Raw genomic sequence first — 11,249 nt, forward strand, 5'->3', positions numbered from 1 at the left:
CTACCAAACATCATTACATGCTGCAGAGAAATTGTTCATGAAAGAAAGAGTCAATAGATATGGCAAAATTCATTGTTGTCTTATTTTAAGAAATTGCTGCAGGGGTGCCTGGGTGGCTCAGTCGGTTAAGCGTCTGACTCCTGATTTCAGCTCAGGTCATGATCTTATGGTTCCTGAGATCAAACACTACATTGGGTTCCGTGCTTATGGTGCAGAGCCTGCTTGGGATTCTCTCTCTCTCGCACTCTCTCTGCTCCTTCCCCTCTCAATATCTCTTTCTGCAAATAAATAAATAAACTTAAAAAAAATTGCTACAGTCACCTCAGCCTTTAGTAACTACCACCTATCAACATTGAGGCAAGACCCTCCACGAGCAAAAAGATTACAATTTGCTGAAAGCTGAGATGATGGTTAACATTTTTTAGCAATAATTTTTAGACAGAAAGTGGTTTTTTAGACATAATGCTATTACACACTTAATAGACTCCAGTATAGTGTAAACATACTTTCATATGCACTGGGAAACTAAAAATCTCAAGTGACCCTCTTTATTGTGACATTCACTTTATTGTGGTGATCTGGAAATGAACCCACAATATCTCTGAAGGTATGCCTGTATACTAATACATATCTTTTTCCTCCATGGGCCCTGCTTTTTTTTTCCCTAACCAACTTTCCCCCACAGTTTTGAAGAAAAAGGCAAACATTTATTTTTCTCCATATAATTCTTCCCCATTGACTTTCAATAATATTGCAGGAAATATTATGTACTTGAATGACAGGCTGAAGTAAAACATTCATGTGCATTATTTTGCATTTTTTAGTATAGCTAAAGCATTTCAGGGACTCCTGGGTGGCTCAGTCAGTTAAGGTCCACCTTCAGCTCAGGTCCTGATCTCACGGTATGTGGGTTCAAGCCCCACATAGGTTTCTGTGCTGACAGCTCAGAGCCTGGAGCCTGCTTCAGATTCTGCATCTCCCTCTCTATTTGCCCCTCCCCTGTTTGCATTCTGTCTCTTTCTGTCCAAAATAAATATTAAATTTAAAGCATTTCATACAGAATTTCACTTTTTTTCCAGAACACAATTTTAGAACATTTTTTTTTACAGTGATAAAAGCATATAACATAAAACTGACTGTCTTAGGGGTTCCCAGGTGGCTCAGTTAGTTAAGCATCCAATTCTTGCTTTCAGCTCAAGTCATGATCTCATGGTTTGGGATTGTGAGATTGAGCCCTGTGTCAGGCTCTGAGCTGACAGTACAGAGCCTGTTGGGAGTCTCTCCCTCCCTCTCTCTCTGTGTCTCTCTTTCTCACTCTCAAAATAAATAAATAAACACTTAAAAAAACTAACCATCTTAACCGTTTTTTAAGATAACAGTACAATAGTGTTAACTATATGCGTGTTGATGGGCAGGCTATCTCTGGACTTTTTTCATCTTTCAAAACAGAAACTGTACACTCACCAAACAAAATCTCCAAGTCTTTTATTCAAGTCTTATTCAAGTCTTTTGTTATGTCTTAATTAGGTTACTTGTTTTATTGCTATTGATTTGTAGGAGTTCTGTATATATTCTGACTATTAACCCCTTATCAGATATATCATTTGCAAATATTTCCTCCCATTCTGTAGGTTATCTTTTCACTCTGTTGCAAGTTTCCTTGGGGCTCCTTGGTGGCTCAGTTGGTTAAGCGTCTGACTCGGCTCAGGTATCAATCTCCCGGTTCATGGGATAGGGCCACGCATCAGGCTATGTGCTGACAGCTCAGAGCCTTGGAGATTGCTTCAGATTCTGTGTCTCCCCTCTCTCTGCCCCTCCCCTCTCTCATGCACTCTCTCTATCTTTCTAAAAATAAATAAACATTAAAACATTTAAAAGTAAGTTTCCTTTACTGTGCAGAAGCATTTTAGTTTGATGGAGTCCCATTTACCTATTTTTGCTTTCATTGCTTGTGCATTTGGTATCATGTTCAAGAAAGTATTGACAAATCTAATATAGTGAAGATTTTCTCCTACGTCTTCTAGGAGTTTTGTAATTTGAGGTCTTAATGTTTAGGTCTTTAATCCATTTTGACTTATTTTTTTGTGTGTATAGTGTAATGTAAAGGTCCAGCTTCAATGCTTTTACATGTGGGTATCCAGTTTTCCCAGCACCATTTATTGAAGGCTGTCCTTTTCTCCATTTTATGTAGCCTTGGCACACTTGTGAAAGGTCAGTTGACCAGATGTCTAAGGGTTTATTTCTGGGCTTTGTATTCTGTTTCATTGGTCTATATGTTTGACTTTATGCCAGTAGCATATTGTTTTTATTACTGTGGCTTTATAATATGTTTTAAAATCAGGGAGCATGAGGCCTCCAACTTTTTCTTTCACAAGAAGACCATAAGTCTTTTATGATCCCATGTGAATTTTGGAATGTTTCTTCTGTTTGTTCAAAAAATGCTGTAGGGATTTTGAGAAGGCTTGCATTGTATCAATAGCTTGCTTTGAGTATTATGGGCACTTTTAACACTAAGTATTCCTGTCCATGAACACAGGATGCCTTTTCCTTTATTTGTATCATCAATATCTTTCAGCAATGTTTTATAGTACTCAGTGCACAAGCGTTTCACCTTCTTGGTTAAGTTTATTCTTAAGTATTCTATCCTTTTTGATGCTATTGTAAATGGGAATGTTTTCTTAATTTCTTTTCATGATGTTCATTGTTAATGTGCAGAAACACAATTGATCTTTGGGTGTCAATTTTTGTATTCTATAACTCTGATGAACTTGCTTTTTAGACCTAAGATTTTGTGGAATCTTCAGGGTTTTCTACATATAAAATTATGTTATCTGTTGGGGCGCCTGGGTGGCGCAGTCGGTTAAGCGTCCGACTTCAGCCAGGTCACGATCTCGCGGTCCGTGAGTTCGAGCCCCGCGTCGGGCTCTGGGCTGATGGCTCAGAGCCTGGAGCCTGTTTCTGATTCTGTGTCTCCCTCTCTCTCTGCCCCTCCCCCGTTCATGCTCTGTCTCTCTCTGTCCCAAAAAAATAAGTAAACGTTAAAAAAAAAAAAAAAATTTAAAAAAAAAAAAAAAATTATGTTATCTGTCGAGATAACTTTACTTCTTTCTAATTTGGATGTCTTCTATTTCGTTTCTTGTCTAATTGGTCAAGCTAGGACTTCCAGTGCAAGCTCAGAACTCTTTTTTTAACAAGTTTAGAACTTTTAAGAGCAGATAATGTTCTTTTTTTATAGTGTGATGATACCACTCTTACCTGCTAGTGGGTGTGAGCTTTGAGTTACTTTTCCACTTTAAGGGATTCATAGTCACTGATCAGTGACAAACTAACCAAGTCCCTTTGAGACTAATGATAATAATATTATTAATTCACTGTTTTTATTTTATAGATTGACGCTTCTTACGTAATTTCATTTTTCTCAGTGACCTGACTTTTCAAAATTGGGGTATTACTGTTTGTGTTTCTGTAACTGACTAAAACTAATTGTACCAATGCAATTAATAAGACTTCTGCTACTGTTAAAAATGAACAATAAAATGTAAAATAGAAATATTACTTATCATATGCAATTATAAGAACAAAAGGCTTGAAATTCACTGTAATTTTTTCTTGAGAAATTTTTATAAGCAAAGTCCTTGAATATCCCACAGCCCTCATGTTCAATATGCAACTATCATATACTAATTAATCTCAGAATAACTTTGTTTGAGTGATAGAGTGACCTTGTTAGACAGGCCAGCAAAGAGAAATATAGCTTTAGTTACTGGAATTTTTTTTTTTTTTTTTTTACTTTTTCATCGTAGTTCATCAGATTTGACTTGACATGAAATGAAATTCCTTGTAGGTTTGGATTTTTGTCTCTCTCCTCCATATACACCTGTCCATTTAAGATGATTTAAAAATTGCTGATGTGCAGTAATTTATTTGACATTGGCCAGAGAAACATTTTTCTGGGTAAGTCCCCTGAGGCAAGGGAAATAAAAGCAAAATAAACAACTGGGACCAAAACAAAATAAAAAGCTTTGCGAAGCAAAAGAAATCACCAACAAAACAAAAAGGCAACCTACTGATTGGAAGAAGATATTTGCAAATGATACATCCAATAAAGTCTTAATATTCAAAATATATACAGACCTTATACAACTCAATACAAAAACCTTAAATAATCTGACTAAAAAATGGACAGAGGACCTAAATAGACATTTTTCCAAAGAAGACATACAGATGGTCAATAGACACATGAAAAGATGTTCAACACCATTAATCATCAGGGAAATTCAAATTAAAACCACAATGAGATATCACTCTACACCTATCAGAATGGCTAAAATAGGGGCGCCTGGGTGGCTCAGTTGGTTAAGCATCTGACTTCGGCTCAGGTCACGATCTCACTGTCCATGAGTTCAAGCCCCACGTCGGGCTCTGTGCTGACAGCTCAGAGCCTGGAGCCTGTTTCAGATTCTGTGTCTCCCTCTCTCTCTGACCCTCCCCCATTCATGCTCTGTCTCTCTCTGTCTCAAAAATAAGTAAACATTAAAAAAATATTTTTTTAAAAAGAATGGCTAAAATAAAACTAAAAAGAAAAAAAAAAAAAAAACCCAAGACATAACAATGTTATTCCTTAGAGAAAGAATGTAGAGAAAAAGGAAGCCTTGTATTCTCTTGGTGGGAATGCAAATCGGTGTAGGCATTGTGGAAAACAGTATGGAGATTCCTCAAAAAAATTAAAAATAGGGGCTTCTGGGTGGCTCAGTTGGTTAAGTGTCCAACTTTGGCTCAGGTCATGATCTCATCGTTCATGAGATTGGGACCCATATCAGGTTCTGTGCTGACAGCTCAGAGCCTGGAGCCTGCTTCGGATTCTGTGTCTCCCTCTCTCTCTGCCCCTCCCCTGCTCATTCACTGTCTCTCTCAGTCTCTCAAAAATAAATAAACATTAATTTTTTTTAATTAAAAAATTAATTCCATGATTCAGTAATTCCACTATTGGATATTTGCACAAAGAAAATGAAAGCACTGTTTCTAAAAGATAAATGCACTCCTATGCTTACTGAAACATTATTGCAATAGTCACTATATGGAAGCAACCAAAGTGTACATTACCTACTTAGATGAATGGAAGAGAAGAAGTGGTATACAATGGAATATTACTCAGCCATAAACAAGAATGAAATTTGGCCGTTTGTAACAAGGGTGGGGTAGATGGTATAATGATAAGTGAAATAAATCAGACAGAAGCATAAAAATACCATATATCTTACTAATATGTGGATGCCATATATCCACTAATATGTGGAATATATCTTACGAATATGTGGAAACAAACCAAATAAAAAAGGAGACAAACAACAACCAAAAACAACCACAAAAATAGACTCTTAAATACAGACAAGAAATTGGTGGTGGCCAGAGGGGAGGTAAGTGGGGTGAAATAGATAAGGGGGATTATAATATAAAACTTCCAGTTATAAAATCGGGCATAAAGATGAAAAGTAGAGCATAGAGAATATAGTCAATAAGATTATAATGATGTTGGTTTGTGACAAATGGTCTACCTTTATCGTGATGAGCACTGAGTAATATATAGTTAATTGAATCATTATGTTGTACACCTGCAACTAATATAGCATTGCATATTAATTATACTTCACTTAAAAAATAAATAAAAAATGAAAATGCCTAATTTGTACATAATACCATATGAGCTAAATTAACTCATCCCTTTTTAAGTAAATCTCTTTTTAGTAAATATATTGAAATGTCTCATTTTCAATCATTTTTGCAGTTACTGCTGCTGCTATTGATTTATTTTTTTCAAACAAAATTGGTTGAAGATTTCTTGGATGGAGAAAATTGTGCTGAGTACTGAGATAAAAAAAAAAAATGTGAATGCAAAGACCTCATAACCAAATCTGGTAACAGAACATCAACCTTGAGTTAAATACATTGTCAAAACACATATAATAAGAGGCTTGATGTCTTAATTTTCTCTCGCTGTCTTTCAGTTCACAGAGCCTCTTTCCGCTCTATGAAATGCTCTTTGCCATCATTCATCATTATATTTACTACAACTCATCCTTTGAATTTCTGCTCAGATGAAATTTCCATTAGGCAGCTTTTATCCCTCTTTCCAAAGTAAAGGGAGAGTACTCCTACAGCGACTTGTTGTTACATATCATAGCACTACTCAAATTAGTTTTATTGTGTGTTTGTCTTACCACTAGACTAAATTTTTTTAATGTGGCTCGTAACGTTTCTTTGTGTATCCTCAGCCTAGCCCGACCATAGAAAGTGCTTAAGGATGGTTAAGTGTGCCCGTGGAACAAGAAGCCTGACAGCGTTATGGGAACACACAAAAACAGTTAATTATTCTGTTGGAGGTGGCATGGAGATTAGTCAGGACAGCTTCCTGGTAGTGATGACATTTGAGCCAGACCTTTTAGAGAAGGAAGTAGAAGGAAAAGGGTATGTCTGGAAACAAATAACTTTTGGATCAGTTACACGGATTAGAAATTACAGAGTTCTAGAAATCTGTCTACACTGTTTTAAATAATGGCGTTCTTTTACTCTGTCTTCTCTTTAAAATCTTTCTTGTACTCTTTGGATGTATTTACATACTGTGTTTTTATAATCCACTATATAATTTGACTCAAAATACTTCTCTCTTTTCTCTTCTACTCACTGTATGATTTTCAGTGAAAGGGAATTTGTAATACGCTGGACAAAGTAATTTACTGCCATTTAAAATGACCTAGAAAATGGTTCCTAGCTAGAGATAGATACTAGGAGAATTTCACTGTGGAACTCTTGGCATCGTCAGTTACTGAGCCTGAATGCTGGTGTCCTCTCCATGTTCCTCCACACTGGGCTGTCATTGGCCTAGATTTTTAACTTGCTACTTCAAAGAAAAACTATTTAGATTTAGATTGTACAGTGCTCTAGAAGCTCACGTATATATGGCATTCTTACCATCAAGAGCTAAAACTGTAACTCCCCCCACCTCCCACCCACCACCCTCCTTAAGTGCAACAGGTGTCATTCCAGGAGAAAAGGTCTCATAACAGATCTGTGCGTGGGAATTTTATCAGATATGTCTGCAAAGTGGAAGGAGCTTTGATGTCCTCAATATAATTACAGTGGTGATGGGCTCCAAGCACTATCCTTGTCACATTAATCCAGAATTTTTCCTAGTAGATTTTTGAATGGAAACATGATCATAAATGGGGCTGCTGTGATTTGCATGTATGCCTATTGGACAGGAGATATGAGGGAGTTGGGAGGAGGGTGAGTGAAAGGACAACTAAGTCAGAAAAATATTGAAATATACAAATGTCAGGAAATTTTGGTTCCTCAGTGCCAAAGGGAGGGGCTGTCCCTGACCTCATGAGACTGGAGCCCTTTCATTCTCTGTATTCTTTTCCTTCTTTTATTTTACTAGACTACACTGTGACTTTTAATTTATTCATATCTTATGAGGATTTAATGGGTTTATCATTGAACTTAATATAATAATCCATCTGACATATTATTGGTATATTTAATATTGGCCAGGATGAGAACAGGAAAAAATATTTTCATCTGGAATTTTCAGATACATTAAAAAAAACTTAATGCTAAGGTAAATTGGCTTATAGCTTTTACATATTGAACAGGTTAATTTCCTCTTGCCATAATTTTTGCTACTGTGTATCACTTGGAAATTACTTGAGGGTTCTGCTTAATAGCTTTTTTTTCTTATAATTTCACTGGGGAGTACTTTTATTTGTTGACAGTATGTTAACAGGATTACCTTACAGATTGTGTGAGATAATCAATGTGAAAAGAACTTTACAAATTGTAACTTTCAGGAAGATGGCACCAAAAACGAAGAAGGAAGCCCCTGCCCCTCCCAAAGCCGAAGTCAAAGCAAAGGCTTTGAAGGCCAAAAAAGCAGTGCTGAAAGGCATCCACAGTCATAAAAAAAAAAAAAAAAAAAAAAAAGATCTACATTCTGATGACCCAAGACACTGCGTCTCCTAAGGTAGCCCAAATATCCTCAAAAGAGCACCCCCAGGAGAAACAAGCTTTACCCCTATGCCATCATAGTGAAACAATTTTTTATCCTTTTATATCACAAGCTTGGCATGTCTTATTAGCATCTTCCTACACGTAGCTAAGAGAAGAAACAGACTGTGATAAGAATGTATTTGAATGTAGAGGCGCCTGGGTGGCTCTGTCGGCTAAGCGTCCGACTTCAGCTCAGGTCATGATCTCTCAGTTCATGAGTTTGAGCCCCAGATCGGGCTCTGCTGACAGCTCGGAGCCTGGAGCCTGCTTTAGGTTCTGTGTCTCCCTCTCTCTCTGCCCCTCCCCTGACTGTGCTCTCTCTCTCAAAAATAAATAAAAATTAAAAAAAAGAATGTATTTGAATGTGTTTGTGTCTGATATTATCTTATTGTACATAAAGAAATAAGATATTTATTACACCTTATATATAATTTATTCAGTGGAAGTCAGTGAAAAGTCTTCTGAGAAAACAAGGAGCCGTTAAAATGCCAGGATAGGAGCAGTGGTGTGATAGCGCCTTAGACTGGTGTAAGACCATGGCTTTGAGTCCTGAGTCTACTATTTATTAGCTTAATGACCTTGAGTATATGAGCTACATCATCATTTGATTTGCATGTGTTTGGAATAGAACAGTGCAAGCTTACTTCTTCACATTGATATAAGGATATGAGGATGCTTTTGGTACCTTTTTTTTTTTTTTTTTTTTTTTTACATTTTTGTGTGTTGTGCTTTGTTTTCTTTAGAAAATCTTGTTTTGCTGTGTGATTCCCACCTATCTGATAGGAAGATTTACTGAGGACTCCAGAGGCAATCTGCACATGAAATATCAGTAAGGTTTATTATTTTCATGGTAGGTATCTCAGAATGTTGGAGAAAGTGCCTTAAAAATGGCACTATTATTACTTTAATCCACGGAACTCCCCTTATACAGTCCTTATCTCCTTACACAACAGTATGGTAAAAGGTGTTTCAGAAAGTTGTTTATTTCACCACGAGATCTTGTCAAATATTTCTACATGTAAAAGGCTTTCTGTTATTTTCTTTTTTAAGTTTTTATTTATCTAAGTAATCTCTACACCCTACATGGGGATTGAACTCACAACCCTGAGATCAAGAGTCACATGCTCCCCCGACTACTGAGTCAGCCATGAAGAAAATAGAAGACAACACACTCGTGTTTATTATGGTTGCCAAGGCCAACAGGCGCCGAATTAAACAGATTGTGAAGAAGCTCTATGACATTGATGTGGCCAAGGTCAACACTCTGAGGAGGCCTGATGGAGAAAAGAAGGTGTATGTTCATCTGGTTCCTGACTATGATGCTTTAGATGTTGCCAATAAAATTGGGATCATCTAAACTGAGTCCCGCTGGCTAAATCTAAATATAAATTTTTTCACCATAAAAAAAAAAAGATTATAATGTTGGGGCACTTCAGTGGCTCAGTTGGTTAAATGACCCATTCTTGATTTCTGCTCAGGTCATGATCTCATGGTTTGTTAGATTGAGCCCTGAGTGGAGCTCTGCACTGACAGCATGGAGACTGCTTGGGATTCTCTCTCTCCCTCTCTCTTGAAAATGATTAATCAATTTTGTTTTCCTTCTGTTTTCAGTCTCACCAAAAATCTCAGCTAACAAAGAAAAAGATATGCTGTAAAATAATATTTAGTTGGACTTTTGATGGAGTTGTATGTTACTTTGGTTTGAGGAGAATTGATGCATTTGAAAAATCAATTTATCTTCAGGAACAAGATATGTGATTTTAATTATTCATGTCTCATTTTATATTCTACAATAAACTTCAAGAGAGTGTTTGTTACATGCTGAATCTTTTCCCCCTGAAATTCACATGTTGAATCTTCAGCCCCCAATGTGATGATATTTGGATATAGGATTTTTAAGGAGAAAATTAAGGTTAAATGAGGTCAGAAATGTGGGGCCCTAATCTAATAGAATTGGTATGCTTATAAGAAGAGGAAGTATTCTCTTTGTTCTTTTTCTCTCTCTTTGCATAGATGAGACATGGAAAGACCATATGAAGAAATAGGTGAACCACCTAGAAGCCGGGAAGAGAGTTCTTACCAGAAACGGATTCAGCTGGAACTTTGCTCTTGGATCTCTGGCCTCCAGAATTATGAGAAAATAAATTTCTATTGTTTGAGTCACCCAGTCTATGTTTTATTTTGTTATGGCAAACCAAACAGACTACGGCAATGTTTTTAAATTGGTTGTATTTCTTATAAAATTCTGCTTCATTCTTGAAAATAATGATAATGCAAATAATGATAAATCTAAATTATTTTTTTTTAATTTTTACTCTCCTTATTTGAAGTTAGCTATTATCACTGCAGTTTATTAAACAATGATAGAAAATAGTGGTAATGTTTCTTCTCATAGGAATACAGTAAGTATTATTTCATCAGTGAGCCTAATATTGTCTATAATGATTTGAAGTGTTCTTTATTATATTAGTGAAGTGATAATTATCCAATATGTATAAAAACCCTATTGTTTTGCCCATAATTTGTAGCCTGATATATCAAGATCTCAAATTTAGACTCCTCTCCACCTTCAGACACACTTTAATAAAATTGGTTGTTGATATTTCCACTTGGATATCTTACAAATATTCCAAATTCACTATGTGTCAGGCATCTCGAAATCAGCATGTCTAGAACTTAATGTGTCCTCTCCCTCTTCCCACCCCCTACTTGTAGTCTATGACTTATCTCAGCCAAATGATTTACCTAGTAGCCCAGATCATCTGGACACCATATTTGATTCTTCTTTCTCCTTCAAACCCCATTATTTATATCCATGTCCCCTTGAATCTTTTCCCAGGCTTATCGGGAAGGGTGACATAGATGATTAAAAGTAATCTGAAGAATGAGTAAGTGTTCTCTGGGCATATTAGAAACATTAGGGGAGAAAAACCCAACAACAAGCATGGCTTTCTTACAAATCATCTGGTTCAAACATGAGTTTGTCTTTGAAGACAAGGTTGAGCACAGGAGACCTTGTCCAGTCCAGGATACACATGACTATTGTCTCAGTCCACATCACTGAGCCTCATCTACCTTCTGACTCGGTCTCTGCATTTTTCATTGCCAGCTGCCACAGCAACGCGGTGGTCCAGCAAGTCTGAAGGAAGGAGAGGCACAATGTCCATCAGTTACTTGTCTCAGCAAGGAATACCTTTCTTGCA

General features: G+C 36.6%; 1 pseudogene; it reads left to right on the top strand.

Moving 5' to 3' along the window:
* Positions 1–7,851: 7,851 nt before the first annotated feature.
* Positions 7,852–9,456, top strand: LOC147581686 (large ribosomal subunit protein uL23-like; annotated as a pseudogene).
* The last annotated feature ends 1,793 nt before the right edge of the window (positions 9,457–11,249 follow it).

This window comes from Puma concolor, chromosome B1 (assembly GCF_028749965.1).
Source record: "Puma concolor isolate L17-30 chromosome B1, mPumCon1.1.hap2, whole genome shotgun sequence".
Classification (NCBI taxonomy): Eukaryota; Metazoa; Chordata; class Mammalia; order Carnivora; family Felidae; genus Puma; species Puma concolor.